Below are 14,432 nucleotides of genomic sequence, written 5' to 3' on the forward strand. Positions count from 1 at the left end.
GACAGGGCCTTCTGGGGGGAATAGAATATGTTGTTTGTGGTGGGGGGGATTGGTCCCCAGAGCAGGGGGTCAGCCACGGCAAGAGCAGCCCCGCTCTGCCCAGCCCATTACAAGTGTGCTACTTACAAACCAGCAGTTGTCAGTTATACAGTTGCCCCTCCGGCTCTGTGCTGCCAGCATGCTCCAGGACCAACATTGGAACCCCTTGATTCCCCAGCCTGCTAGGCCAGTGATCCCTCAGAGCCCGGCACAAATGCATAGCGCCCTGCGCACCAGCACTGCTGCGCAGCAGCCCTGTACCCACAACCCCACCACAACTGCCCAGCGCCTCCCGCAGAACCGCCACTCCTTAATGCCCCAACACACTGATCTTCCCTGTGCTCTCATAGCCCAGCACCCAATTCAGGCCCTCTAGAGTTCCATGCCCCGCCCCCCAGCCGTACTTCACCGGCCCTTTGGGAAGTGACCATGTCTGCTGGGCTGAGTCACCAGTGCAGCCTGGACTGGTTCTGGGGTGGGGAATTGCCCCAGCCTCTTGGGAGTGGTTTATCAGCCAAGTCAGGGCTTGTCCCAGCCAGGTTCCCTCAGGACCTGCTTGCCTGGAGGGGTTCAGCCAAGCTCCCAACCGAGTGTTCCCCTTCCCCACTAGTTGAGACTGGACGGGTTTCTACACCAGTCCTGGGTGGCTCAGTACAGGCTTGTGGATGGGCCCCCATAGTTGGTGGGAAGCTGAGACTGTCCAGAGCTGGAGGTGCAGTGGGGAATGGCCAAGAGGCAAAGAGAAGCCAGTAGGTGAGACCAGGAGGTAGAGGTGAGCTCTCAGCTGACCAGCAGGCAGACTGAAAAGGACTCAGCAGCAGTGGGCTGACAGCACCAGTAGGATGGTGGCATCTCAGGACACAGTGCAAGCAGATCTGGGTGGGGCCGATGCTCAGCACGGGCTCAGTTCCATGGTGCCTTCATAAACCCAGCTCTGGCATCCCTCTGCAAATTTAGACTCTTCTACAGGAATGCCTTTCTGTTCCAGCAATGAAATGCCAGCATCATATGACCCCTTCCGTTCCCTGCACACTGGATCATATCAGTTCTTCTGATCGGATCTGTGTGACAGAGAATACGTGGAGGGTGTCAGGAAAGGATAGAGGTCAAAGATAGGAAGGTCCACCTAAACACAGACTACATTTCAGCAGATGCCTTAGAAACTGATGTAGGCCATTTAAGGTTTTCCACAAAAGATGTTAAATATTGGCCCTACTGGGCAATATGAAGGAAATTGCATGGTGGAAGATGGCACCAGGGAAAAGGCCTGATTTCTATGATGCTCAAGACTCAAGCAGTTCATTTGTCCATCAAAAGGAGAATGTGCCTGAAGGGTATAACACTGACAAGTCAACAAGCCATATAATATCTTTTCATCTAGGGCAAAGAACATACCAGGTAGTTTTAGTTAATTAATCTTTGTACATGTTAAACCTCTTTAATTGTGCTGAGAATAGAAATGAAATGCACAGAAATTAAATAGCGTATTGGCTGTCTCTCAGACATAGGCAGCCTGGGAAGCATTCAGTACTGCAAGTTGCAGCAATTATGATCAGTGAGCCAGAAAATACTCGTTAGCATAGAGAGACATAATGAAGAAATGTTTGCTTGGGTGAGATACTGTGGAGTTGTCCTCCATTTCTGGGTGAAAATACCCTCTCTGAGCATGTTTGGCTGAGTGACCATATCCTCTGTGTGGATCCCATTCATATATACAAATGTTGAAAGGAATGACTTAGGCTTTGTCTATACCATGGGTGTCCAACCTTTTGGCTTGCCTGGGCCGCATTGAGTGAAGATAGTCTTGGGCCGCGTACAAAATATATAATATAGTTAATGTATATAAATCACATAATAATGTTAAAAGTTTACGATCCTGTGGGGCCGCATTACTAGCTGTCCAGGGCCGCATGCGGCCCATGGGCCGCAGGTTGGACACGCCTGGTCTACACTGTGCAGGTTTCAGCCTCATGGCTGTGTTGCTGAAAATTGGGCACCGTAGCAACTGTTTGCTAGATCTTTTGCTGACAGAATACTTTTGCCACCTCCCCTCCCCCTGTGAGCAAAGATTTTGTCTTTCAGTTTTTTGGGGTTTTTTTGTTGTGTTTTTTTTTTCAATTCTGAACCAGAAAAGTTTTGTTGTTCAGTTGCCAGTGTAGCCATAGCCTTACTGTAGTCCAAGTAATTGATAAATCCTGTGGCACCTTCCAGACTAACAGATGTTTTGGAGCATAAGCTTTTGTGAGCGAAGACCCGCTTCATCAGATGCATGAGTGGAGAAGCGGGTCTTTGCCCACGACAGCTTATGCTCCAAAATATCTGTTAGTCTGGAAGGTGCAACAGGACTTCTTGTTGTTTTTGAAGATACAGACTAACACGGATATGTCTCTGATACAAGTAAGTGAGGGTTCCCAGGGTAGGTAGAACAGGCACTGTCTACCCTATTTTGAATCAGATGTATTATAACCTTCACCCACATGTGTGACTTGCTCTGAGCTCTCCTTTGCGTGTCAGTTTCACTTACCAATTTTCAGATAACTTACACCAAACCAGAGAGGGTTCTTAAGCTGCCAAACCCCTCTGCATGAATTTCAAGGGAGCACAGCCAAGGTAAGGAGTGGTGGCTGAGCCGGGAGAAACAAAGCATGGAAAATAATTTTGGACTGAACAAATTCTTGTACCTGATGAAAAAAAAAACTAGTTGAAGTAATTTTAAAGGCATTTTTATCATTACAAAAACACCTTAATATATGGGCATTGATTTTTTTAAAATTTCATTTACTTTTCACTATGGGTCTGTGTAGGAGGCATGCGTATTTTAGACATCACTTTTTACATTTATTTTAGGTAAGCTAAAAAATACATTAGATTCACTTTTGTTTTTTTAGTCAGTTTCTAGTCAGTTTCAGTTTGTGGATCTCATGAACTTTAGGTTTGTAATAAAAACAAATTCATCTTCTTAAAAAGATATTTTTAATTTTAAAATCAGGCAAATACTTCTGGCTTATATTTTACAATAGTTATATTTTTAGAAAATTCAAATTTGATTCAAAATTTAGGCTGATAAGTAACCATTAATATAGTTAAACAGAATTCTCAGTAGAGGGCAGCTTTATAGATAACAATTTTAATTTGTGACATAATAGTCCCATTATAAACTTTTACTTACATTGTACATCAGTGATGAAGGTACATGGATGTCTATGTTGTTTGTGCTGTATTGAGTTGTTGCCTTATGCTGAACAAAATCAACTCTGAAAGTAACCACCTGGCAATTTCTGCCCCCTGCTTTTGGGCATGTCACTGAGGGATGTCCTTTGCAGATGTTGACCTACATTTGACTAACAGAAAAAGGTAAGGAAAGCTCATCTGAATTACTTACACAGTTACAATAGTACAAACTACTTGTCTTTGAAATATAAATAGCTTAGACCTAGATGTGCAAGAGCAGCAATGCTGTAGTGAAGGGACTCTCCGCCTCACATTAGGTTAGAAAAAATAGATGTGAATTTAAAGTCCTGGTGACAGGTATTAGATTGACATTCCAACTGCAGGGAAATTGTCCTTAATAATTTTGCATTCTGGTGCTTATGAAGCAAAATAGTATAGTTAATGTATGCAAAATGTTATAAAAATCAGACTTAAGATCTTGGCCTGACCTAGAGAACGCATGTTTTTCTAACTATAATGATCTGATATTTTATGTTTTATTATTTTTTGTATATTTGAAGTTCTGTTTTAGTTACATTCTGGAACAATATGGGCTCCCTCCAGTGGCAGAGTCACGCTTATGCTCTCAGTAGTGTTAACCAAAGACATTTCAGCTTGTATGGTCTTTTGTATTAGAGGTACTGAATTCAATCTAGATTAGGATTGTATTCTTATTAAAAACCATATTCTTCTGTTATGTATAACAGTAATTTTTTACATTTAAGGTCTCATCACTTGGGACAATTCTTTATGGATTTAAGGTACATTGATATAAAGCACGTAAACCAATTTGACAGCTGACCACACAAGAAGATTCTACTGATTTAACTAAATCTGCCTTAGGTACACATTTTGTGTGTAGTCAAGGTCTAAGTTTTGTAGGATCAGATTTTAAATGTTGAGTAGTTTGCTGAATACTTGCACAAACGATCAGATTTGTACCCAGCATTCAGCTTCACGTACAATTTATACCCACAGAAGGGTGACCATCCTTTGAAAAACTATGGCTGTATTAAAATTATGCACCTGCCACACATGCCTGACCCTATAGTGTTTTCTCACTCAAAACTGCCATTTAATCTATATGGCTGTGTTTATGCGAGGCTTTTCCTCGCAAAACTGGGCTTTTGTTGGGAAAAACCGTGGCATGGCTATACACGAAATGTGCTTTGTTGACAGTTTGTCAACAAAACTAGGCACCTCTGCTGGCTGCATTATAGCTCTCCCCATTCAGGTATAACACCTTTTTCCACAGTATTCTGTTGACAGAAAAGCCATGTAAATGCTCCGTGCCCTTTTGTCAACAGACAGAGCTTCTGGTTCACCGGGCAGCAGTTTGCAGAGCTTCTGGTCAGCTGTTCTGTCAAAAGAGGGCCAGGCAGTTGGGCTGTTTTCTGTCGACAGAGCAGATTGCTCTTTCAGTTTGCTTTTATGTGTAGACGCAATCTCTCTACAGACAGAAGTTTTGCCAGGAAATCCCTTCCAACAGTGACTTATGTCAACAGAGGCTTCTTGTGTAGATATAGCCGATGAGTTTTGTCCAAGTAATGCAGAATCAAACTCTGCCATGAAGACTCTAGGGGTTTCATTCCCGTCCCAAGCCTGGATGAAGAAGGAGGGTTGGTGGGATGTGTTGATGTGCTGATCATGAAACAACAATACGAATGAAACCTGATGCCAGAGAATAGGATGGATGCAGTAGGTCACTAACAAGGAATTATATAGGAAGATACAGCTGAAAGAGAACCTACTGCAGAAGTTTATACAATGGAAGTTACAGTTATTCGGCATATCTGTACAATGAATGATGAATGAAAATCAAGACCCTGGTATTTGACATGATGGACAGTTTGACTAGGACAGGCAGACCCCACAAAGATGATATAGTAGATTGGTGCGGAACTAGGCTACAGAAACTAAGTCACTCTGCACTGGACAAGGAAAGATGGAAGGAAATAGCGAGGGAGGCATCAGACGCTTAGGGGCGCTGAGCCCGTGGCTGTCGATGAGGATGATGAACGCAGAATCACGTCCATACACCTGTAAAGATTTGGGTGCTTTTTCCTGTTACAGAAGCTACAAAACAATCAGTTAAAATATGACTTGGTCTAGGTACATTTCCTGCGGTCATTTGTGACTTTCACAGGTAGCCCTTTCATCCCTTTTACATTGAGGTAATGTTCCCTTGAGCCACGCATGAATGGTTTTTGTGTACGTTGCTTTTGTGCCAGCTGTCCCTGGGGCCTTTTCCAGTGAGGGCAACTTTTTGCTTTGTCTCATGTCAACCGGGCAGTCCTACAGCCACAAAGTCACGTTTTGCATGGAGACAAGCAGCAGAGGGGTAGCTGAGGTGGTTGGTATCTTCACAGACAATGAGAAGTCCTGTGGCGCCTTTAGAGACTAAGGTCTGTGCCCAGGAAAGCTTATGCCCCAAAATAGCTGTTAGTCTCTGAGGTGCTCCAGGACTCGTTGTTTTGCATGGACGCAGCGGGACACGCGCTGCGGCTGTTGTTCCCTGTGTGACGACGTTTCGCGTCTGGGCTGCACTTGGAGCGGACACAAAAAGGGGCCAGCCGCGCGGTGCACCGCGCACGTGCGCAGCGACCCCCAACTCGCGCGCAGCAGGCGGGTTGCGGCCGCCTTCCTGCGGAGCGAGGCGACCCGCAACGCGGCGCTCCCCAGGATGGACCGAGCGCGCTGCGCCAGAGGAGGCGAGAAGGGCGGTAGCTCCCGGGAGACAGCAGGGGCGGAACCAGCCGCCCCGTCGCGCCGTTGATTGGCTCGGCCGCCCAGTTAATTTGCATGCCGCAGTTTAAGTCTCTCCCGTCACGTGACCGGGGAGGGCCGAACGCCGAGGCTTCCTGTTTGAGGTCAGCGAGGGGAGGGGTAGGGGAATGGAGCGGCGGGCCTCTCTCTCTGCTCTCGCGCTGCCTGGCGGGGTTCTTGTCAGTTAGCAACAAAATGGCCGCGGTGGCAGCAGCTCTGCTCCTGAGAACGGCGGCGGCAGCGGCGGCAGCAGTAGCAGTAGCAGCAGCGAGGAGGAGCGGGAGGCCGGCACCGCCTGCCTGCTAGAGAGAGCGCGCGCGAGACGCTGCAGCCCCAGCCTGCCCGCCACAGAGAGACTCTGCTGCAGCCCCTGGGGAGACGGTGCTGCCTCACTCAGCCTCCTGCTTCCCCCTGGGGTGCAAGACTCCTGCCTCCCCCCCACCCCCAGTGAGAGTCTCTGCTGCGGCAGCAGCAGCCTTCAGCCTGCGCCTAGATCCCACCGGATTAGCCGGAGAGACCCGCTGGATCGCCCCTCGTCCTCCTGCCGCTGGATCTTCCGTGAGAGACGCTCTGCTGCATTCCCCTCGCCTCGTTAGGTCTCCCCGGTGCGCGAGGCAGACCTCTGGATCTTCCTCCTGGGATCCCCCCCGTAAGAGAGACTGCTGGATCTTGCCTCCCCGCAGCCTTTTAGGACCCCCTGCGAGAGAGACTTCATTGGATCCTCTTGCCTGGATCCCCGTGTGAGACTGTTGGGTCCCCTGGTGGCTCCATTTTCTGCAGGGAGAGTCCTTTCAGCCCGTGTGTGGGATCCGCTCTCTCCTTTTCATTTGCACTTTTTGAACCCTCAGATGCTCCTCCATGCGGACCGAGAATCCATCAACACAAACAAAAAGTAAATTCTCTCCCTATCCACTCCCGAGCCTGAATTTCGTGGGTTTTTGCTGCAGCTCGAAAGCAGATGTGTATTTAAAACCAAATTCGTGTGCTGAAGTCTAGCTAGAAGCTTTTTCGTCTTGCTCCCCTGGAAATCAAAAGCTTGTTTTGGAATTGAACCTGTTTCTCCTGCGCTTGGACTGGATAACACCGAAGCTCTTTGCGTTTCTGCTTGGATACCGTTTTCCTGTTGACTTATTCTCTTCTTTTGGCAGGTTGTGGGGGGAGTTGTTTTTTGTTGTTGTTGTTGTTCTGGAGGGGAACTGATTTTCTCTTTTTTTTGGCCGTGTAAGGTGTTTTGGTGTTTTTTTTTTTCCCGCATTCAGATTCGTGAAATTACGGGTATTTTTTTTTTTTTTTTTTTTTAAAAAGCTGAAGAAAGGAAGAAGCACGTCAGAGAGATCTCTACACGGTAGACGAAATATTCACTTGTTTCGTTATAGAGAGACCGAGTCGAAAGCTGCCAAAGAGTCACTGAAGGAAAAGAAGAAAAGGTAAGGGGCGATCGTTTTAATATTAATCTGGAAGCAGTCGAAGGTGGAGCTGAGGGAGACCTGTTAAATCATTTTGATAGTGCGTGCCCCTCTTTCCCCTCTGGGGTCTAGGCAGGATTTTTCACGATATCGGTATTTTATTTTTAAGTAGGTTTCATCTTTTTCTTTTATTATAGGGCCCATGGAACAAATACTGGGAGTTACCTTCACGAAAATTGTGTTAAGTTATTTTAAGAGATCTATTTTTCAAACATTTTAGTTTTAAAATATATTTATAAAACTTGACATTTTCTTTTTTTACTCGCATCTAATTTTTGTCAACCTGAATCATTTCAATTCAAGTCCCATATATAGAAATCAAGCAGCTTCTAGATTACAGGAAGAGCTTTATGAGTCTGCTTTCTAATAATTAATAATGTGTATATGAATTGATGTGTCGTGTTGGAAAATTAATTCAAAATAATTCGCTTGATTGAAAAACTAGGTCAGCAGGACTTCTTTTGATTATAACTAAGTAGGTGAAACTTCAACATCTTCCCTGATGGTCAATTTCAATTAAATGGTAAGAACTCTTTAAACCCCTTTTGTTTTGTACAATTAAATTATGGCAATGACCCTAATTTAGCCTCTGAATACTGGACATGTAAACGGTTTTTTTTTTTGTTCATATTTTTATGGATCCAAATTGTTGTTAGTTTCAGTACGAGCATCAGAAAGGAACAAAAACAGCGTTGCTTGGGTTGGATGCTTTTGCTATCATTTAGAAATTGTGAAACACTGGAAATTTATTGAAGGTATTTGAATCCTCTTTGGTTTATTTTGCAAGTTTGTGTCAAAGGGTAATCTTCTTAGTATGTAATTGCGCATTAGTAGAAGGCCCAATTAAGGGAGTCCCTGAAATATATGAATTAGCTTATGCCTCCAGAAAATAAAATCGTATTAATTTTGATAAGTTCAGTATGATTGTCATTATTGCTGGAAATGTTAGCTATTTATTTATTTCCTTTAAATTTGCCATTATCCTCTAACTAGTCACACTTTGTTGTTCTAGGGTTGACTTTATTCTGTGCTTTAATATCAGTATTTTTATTAGAAGATAGTCAACTGCTTATGTTCGGTTTATATAACTTCCAAGTTTTATTTGTACTGTTCTCGAGCACAACATAGCCAGTTTTGCATATACAGTAAATTAATTGAGGACTCATTTTTCTGTCTTAAACTTATTTGATTTTATATTCAGTGGAATCCAGACTGAAATTTAACTTCAACATTGGGCTGTAAAATTAAGATAGTTAAAATACAATATTGCTGCTGTTAGTGGTTTAGTGTTATATAGGTCTTAAAAATCGGTTGAATATTGTTATGCTGAGAATAATGAACAAGACATCTTTTGTTAGATACCATTATTCAAACAGCTCACTTCTGGAAATCCTTACTGATGTTAAAAGTTTCCATGGTTTGGATTCATTCAAGATGACCTTTGGTTTTTGGTTGCTGTTGTACAGCTTTTGAAAATCTTTGTTACTTCTCTCAGAAATACATATGAGGTGGTAGTGAATGTGACCTGTCACTATCAAGTTACTCATTTATTTCCCCCCCCCCATGCCTATTAGTTGAATTGCTTCACATTTTCTGTAACTTTTAAAATGTAATAAGCCTCCATTTGAACATTTTATCCAGATACTTTAATCTATGAATTGTGAACTGTGGTCTCAAGATGATGTGCTGACAAATGACTAAAACTTGGTTGTTTTCAAGTAATACTGTGTCTACTATTGTCCCTTTTTAAAATCTTTTCACAGTGGCTCTTCTCCTTAAAGGTAACTTATATAAAAATAATTAAGGCTGGAGGTTAGATATTTCTATTTTATTTTTGGGGTGAAACAGTGTTACCGTTTCACTGTTACTGGATATCAATATTTTACACTCAAGTTTCTTCACTCCTTATGTCAGGCAATCTGGTTCCTTAAAAAGGATGTAAGTTCAAAACTGGATAGCCTGGGGGGATGTGAATAGTTCAAGGGACTAGTTTTTTTACTTCTTGACCACGTTAAATTCAGTGAAGGCTGTTAACTTCTGAAATCATCTGAGGGTTGTTAGGCAGACAGGTGGGTGAAGTAATATCTGTGAAATGAGAATGGTCTTAGTTTAGTTACTGTTCAACAGGTGCTTGCATCCCAAAAATTGCTGCTGTATTGGCCAAGGAATGAATGGGGTGAGAGTATGATATCCTTTCTTTGGATAAATAACACTGTCTGATGTAGGTTGTGTCTACACCAGATTTGTTAGTGCAAAATGATAATGCCTTTTACGGTTTGTTTTCCAGTTCTTTGCAGAGTAGTAAGCTATAAGTAGAGAATGTATTGACAAATATTGTTAATGTGCAAGTATACAGTTGTTTTAAAAAGCCAGTTTTTTATTCATGAGTTAAATGGGTGATGAGTCCTTTGTATAGATTTTTTGATTAGGAGGTTATCTGGTCTGTATTTTGGATGTTGTATCAAGCATCTACCAGGCAGAATAGTTAGAGGAAAAGGTGAAGGATAATAGGGAGAAGTGCTAGTCTGGTCCACATGCACTGTCCTGGTGAGAAACCTAGTCCCAATAATTTTATTAGCTGATGGGAATGGAAAGGATGGAATTTCTGATAGAGTGCTGTCTTTGAACATTGGTTGAAGCCTTCTCTTTTTAGAAAGGGTTTACTAATTTCAAGCTCCATCCATTTAAAGTTTTCTGGAAAGTATTTGGTTCCTTTCCAAAACTGTCGGCTGTACTGTGTGAATAGGAATGTGTACACCCACCCTCTTCCACTAAGTCTCTTGTCTTCATGCTACATTGAGGAAACGACAAGGTAGAGACCACTGTAACCTAAACTTTTTAGAGGGTGTTTCCTTACCCCCTAACAACTAAAGTATGATTTTGGTGGCATTGATCCTTTTGTTGAAATATTAAGGACAATAGTGAAATACTTTACTTTTGTTTTTATATTTTGATAATTATCAATATGATGTTGATGAAAAGTTTCCAGGTTAAGATTTTTTTTTTTTTTTTTTTTTCCAAATGAGTTTGTGGGGAGGTTGGTGGTGGTGGTGGGAAAGTGATCATTGTGGGAGACAGGCACAATGATATAATCTCAAGATTCTTTATGTTGACCGAATACAGTCTCTTAGTAGTTTGATGGGGTGTGAAACTGAAAGTGAAGCTCACAATCAGGATGAGACTAAAACTTTTCCCACCACAAGCTACAATTTATTTAAATCTTGAAATAATTTGCTATTAAATATAAATTTCACTCAGCCTGCTTTTGTAGAATCTGCATTTTATCCAGAAATAGAACAAGCATTTGGAGGTCTACTTTTGAAATTTTTGTTACTTAGACTTGTAAACAAATTTTTGTTTGTTTTTTCCTGTAGCAGGCTTAATTTTCATGATGATTTCCAGATCAAGCAGCTGTCACTGTAAGCTGCTTACATGTCAGTGTTGGAGTAAACAAATTGTAGTTGGTTTTGAGTAACATTACAGGATCTCTTTTTCATTAATAAGAAATCTATATGTTCAAACAGTGATCAGGAAGTGTTGTACTTTCAGTTCTAGTTGTGAAAAATCAACAAAAACGATTACTCTTAAAACTACATCTATTTCCCCTGGGCAGCTGTCCTTGCAGAGATGAATATGCACTTTCCCAAATGCTGTCATCTGGACCCTTTCCAAAATGAGCTGAAGCAGGAGGTCAGGGGTGGGGCACAGTCTTTTCTCCAGTAAAGGGAGGCTCTCAGTTGGAAAGAATTGCTATATAAAGTTTCTGTAGTACTGGCTATGCGAACACTGAAGACTTAAAGTTAAAAAACAAAACAAATACTCAACAACCCTAACCTTTTATTGTGAAGCCTGCTGCTGTAAGCTATGCTAGTTTAATTGTGGACAATGAACAAGCATGCTACATACTTGAAATAAATCAATGAAAAATGTACAGCTTTGCTTGTTCCATCTTTGCTTGCACAAAACATGTGCAGCAGAGAAGTACTGTTGGTTTTAATAAATAAAATTCAGATTACAACTACTAGCTTTTCTCCTGACTTGAAAGTTGCATGTAGGAGTTTGTCTGTCCCTTAGTATTACAGATGGATGATAAGGAAACCTCTTTAAATCCTGGTGACACTACAGTCTAGCCAATTTTGTATCAGCTGGTGTCTCCTAGTGATTAATAGCTGGAGGTTTTCAGTTGTACTATGAAGATATCAGTAAAGAGGATAAATGGCATTTAAAAGAGAGTGAATTGGTGGATGCTTTGGAAATTACCATATAAAATTGTTTGCAGTGTTATAGCTGTGACATCTCTTAAATAAAATTGCTTTACTAAATGGACTTTTACACTCTGCATGGCCCCTTTGATTTAGTGAAAAACTAACCACCTAGAGAGAGTGACCATTTTAATTTGTAGAGGAATAGAAATCAAATTTAGTGATTAGAGCAAGATGCAGTTTTATTTTAGAACTCTGTTATTCATGAAAATGATTAAACTGTCAGAAAATCATGCTTTAGCATTTGGCCTCTTAAAATAAGCATTTAGAAATGTTTTGCTTATAACACTAAAAATTTGACTAATCTACAATGTAGAGCTGCAAATATGACCATATATTTTCTTTTGTGTAAACTACAACCTTAAGATTTGTTTTATTGCCATTCTGTTGGCCAAAATTAGATTGTAGTTGGAGATTGTTTTGATATTAAATCACAATTCTTTTTACTTCCAGAAAATATTTAAATCTGTGAGTATAACTTTATTTTAACATTGTAATAATCTGACTTTCAGGAAATGCTCTCTAATTGCTTTTTCTAAAAATGTTTCATCTGACAATCTGTTCCTTTTGAGTTTACATTTTAATTTTACCTCTTTCAAATAAAAAACCCATTTTCTTTATGAAGACGTTCTTGATCACTTGAAATGTGTGAAGTAGTTAAGTGACTATTTTACAGTCTTTACAGTTCCAAGAATCTAAGCATAAAATTTTGAATTGATTAACTTTGACCCTGGATATGTAAGCCTTATAACTTTACAAAATTAAAATCTTCTAGTTATAACTGAGACCTATGAAATATTAAAAATTTTGAGGGGGTAGGCAACTTTTTGGAGCTCTTTTTGTGGCTCATGGTCATGGAGGGCTCAGGAGAGTGAGAACAGCTATTTGTGCTACAGCACTGATGTTTTATGGCTGGATGCCCAGATTATCTAGGTTTGCAGGCAGTCCTCTTGTTGGTCTTCTGAGGTCTGTGGTGTTGGAATACATTCTTAATATACAACTATCTGTAGCTTGTTCGTTCTGTGACATGAGATGTATGTTCACATTAGAAGTTGAAATCAAAGTGAGGTTTTTTTCTAGTTTGTCAACAAATTTAATGGAATTTATTTTTACAAGGTTAAATAAATATTCTTTAATCTCTTGGGACTTGTCTATGTTACAGGGTACATCTATGGTATTGCAGCTTTGCTCCTATAGATGGTTGCTTGGTGACCCTCTTGAGAAGCAAAAGCTAGGCCTACAGAAGAATTCTTCTGTCAACATAGCAGTGTCTGTGCCAGGGCTGATGCTGGCTTACGTATGTCATTGGAGGTATGAATTTCATAGCTGTGGGTGACTTCACTAGTTGACCTAAGTTTTAGGTGTAAACTAGGCCTTAAATGGTAATTTCTTTGTATTTTAAAAAACATGTTAACATCTATTCTGACACTAGATTTTGTTCAGGCTAGAGTGGAATCATCAGAGGGGAAAAATGATGCGCATACTGGTTCCATCTCCCAAAACAAGGATTCTCTGGTCTGCCAACATCCATAGTCCAGCAGGCCCACGGATATTACTGGATGAGAGAGCTTTAGGACAGGAGTCTATTAGGAGGAGAGTCTGGTGGGGCTTGTTGGCTGGGATAAGGCCAGAGCTGGCGCCCTTGGGGCCAGAGCCAGGGCTGCAGTTGGCAGCCCAAGGTGGCAAGCTGGAGCTGGGACTCAGCTGGCAGCCCAGGGCAGTGGACTGGTGGGCCTGGGACTCAGTTGGCAGCCAGGAGGTGTGGGTGGCGGGCCGGGGGGGGGGGGGTGGCAGGAGTGGGACTGGAGCTGGAGCTAGGACCTGTGTGACTGGAGCCACTGAGGCCCAATGGGTCATAGCAGGAGCCAGGCCACATCTAGTGCTAGGGCCAGTGTCAGCCCAGTAGGGGCTGGGCTGGAGGTAAGAGGGCCACAAGGGCTTGATTTTGTGTGTGTGTGTGTGTGGGGGGGGGGGGGGGTCAAAGTCAGGAGGGCCAGCAGGCCTGGAGGCAGCAGATTTGGGGGCTGGAGGCAGGAGATCTCCCTTCCTCCAACAAATTCCATCATTCAGGTTTGAGGTCCTGCGGGTGCCAGATGACATAGGTGCAACACTGTAGTTCTTATTCAGAAAGAACAGTGCCTCGACAGGTAAACATGATGTCCTTTTGTGTTAAATAAGCCCTAGGAAAACACATTTACAGGACTGAAAATATTTTCTGACAGCTACTAGCTATAGGCTGATAGCAAACATGGGATGGAGATGGTATTTTATTAGTGTCAAACTGAGGGCAGTAGTCCTTTTAGGATGGCCATCCATCTTTTCACCCTGCTCTCACTCTCAGATTAATGGGGCTTGTGTAGGATTTCCCATCAGGCTGCCTGCTGCTCATGGGCTTTACTTTTTTATAGTCAGTAGTAGATAATCTACTTAAGAAGGAATTTCATTTACTTCCTGGCTGCTGCTGTTTTCTTACTTCCTTTCTTCCTCCTTTTGTTCCTGTTTGTGTAGTCTTGTGTTTGTTGCTTCTCTTTGTGGGTTTTTAGTCTCCTAATATAGATATTCATGGGGAATTCCAGTGACAGATGAGAGCTTTTTTTATTTATTTGTGAAGGTAATATTTGTTTACTCATTTAGCTTTATTAAATATAATTTTAATGAGGTGGTAGTTATCAATATACAAAAAAGTGTG

The 14,432-nt window shown here is 42.0% G+C and overlaps 1 protein-coding gene across 5 annotated transcripts in view; it reads left to right on the top strand.

The window, feature by feature from the left end:
• Window positions 1-14,432, top strand: part of TNRC6C (trinucleotide repeat containing adaptor 6C) — a 170,199-nt gene that overhangs the window by 10,365 nt on the left and 145,402 nt on the right. For 2 of the 5 annotated variants that reach the window (XM_075015005.1, XM_075015004.1), the window contains exon 1: window positions 6,170-7,442. The gene's annotated coding sequence lies outside the window, so the exon portion shown is untranslated. Of the gene's footprint in view, window positions 1-6,169; window positions 7,443-14,432 lie in introns of those variants that run through there. The other 3 variants (XM_075015001.1, XM_075015002.1, XM_075015003.1) reach the window with 3 other exon arrangements.

The sequence above is a fragment of the Carettochelys insculpta genome, chromosome 20, assembly GCF_033958435.1.
Source record: "Carettochelys insculpta isolate YL-2023 chromosome 20, ASM3395843v1, whole genome shotgun sequence".
NCBI classification, from domain to species: Eukaryota; Metazoa; Chordata; order Testudines; family Carettochelyidae; genus Carettochelys; species Carettochelys insculpta.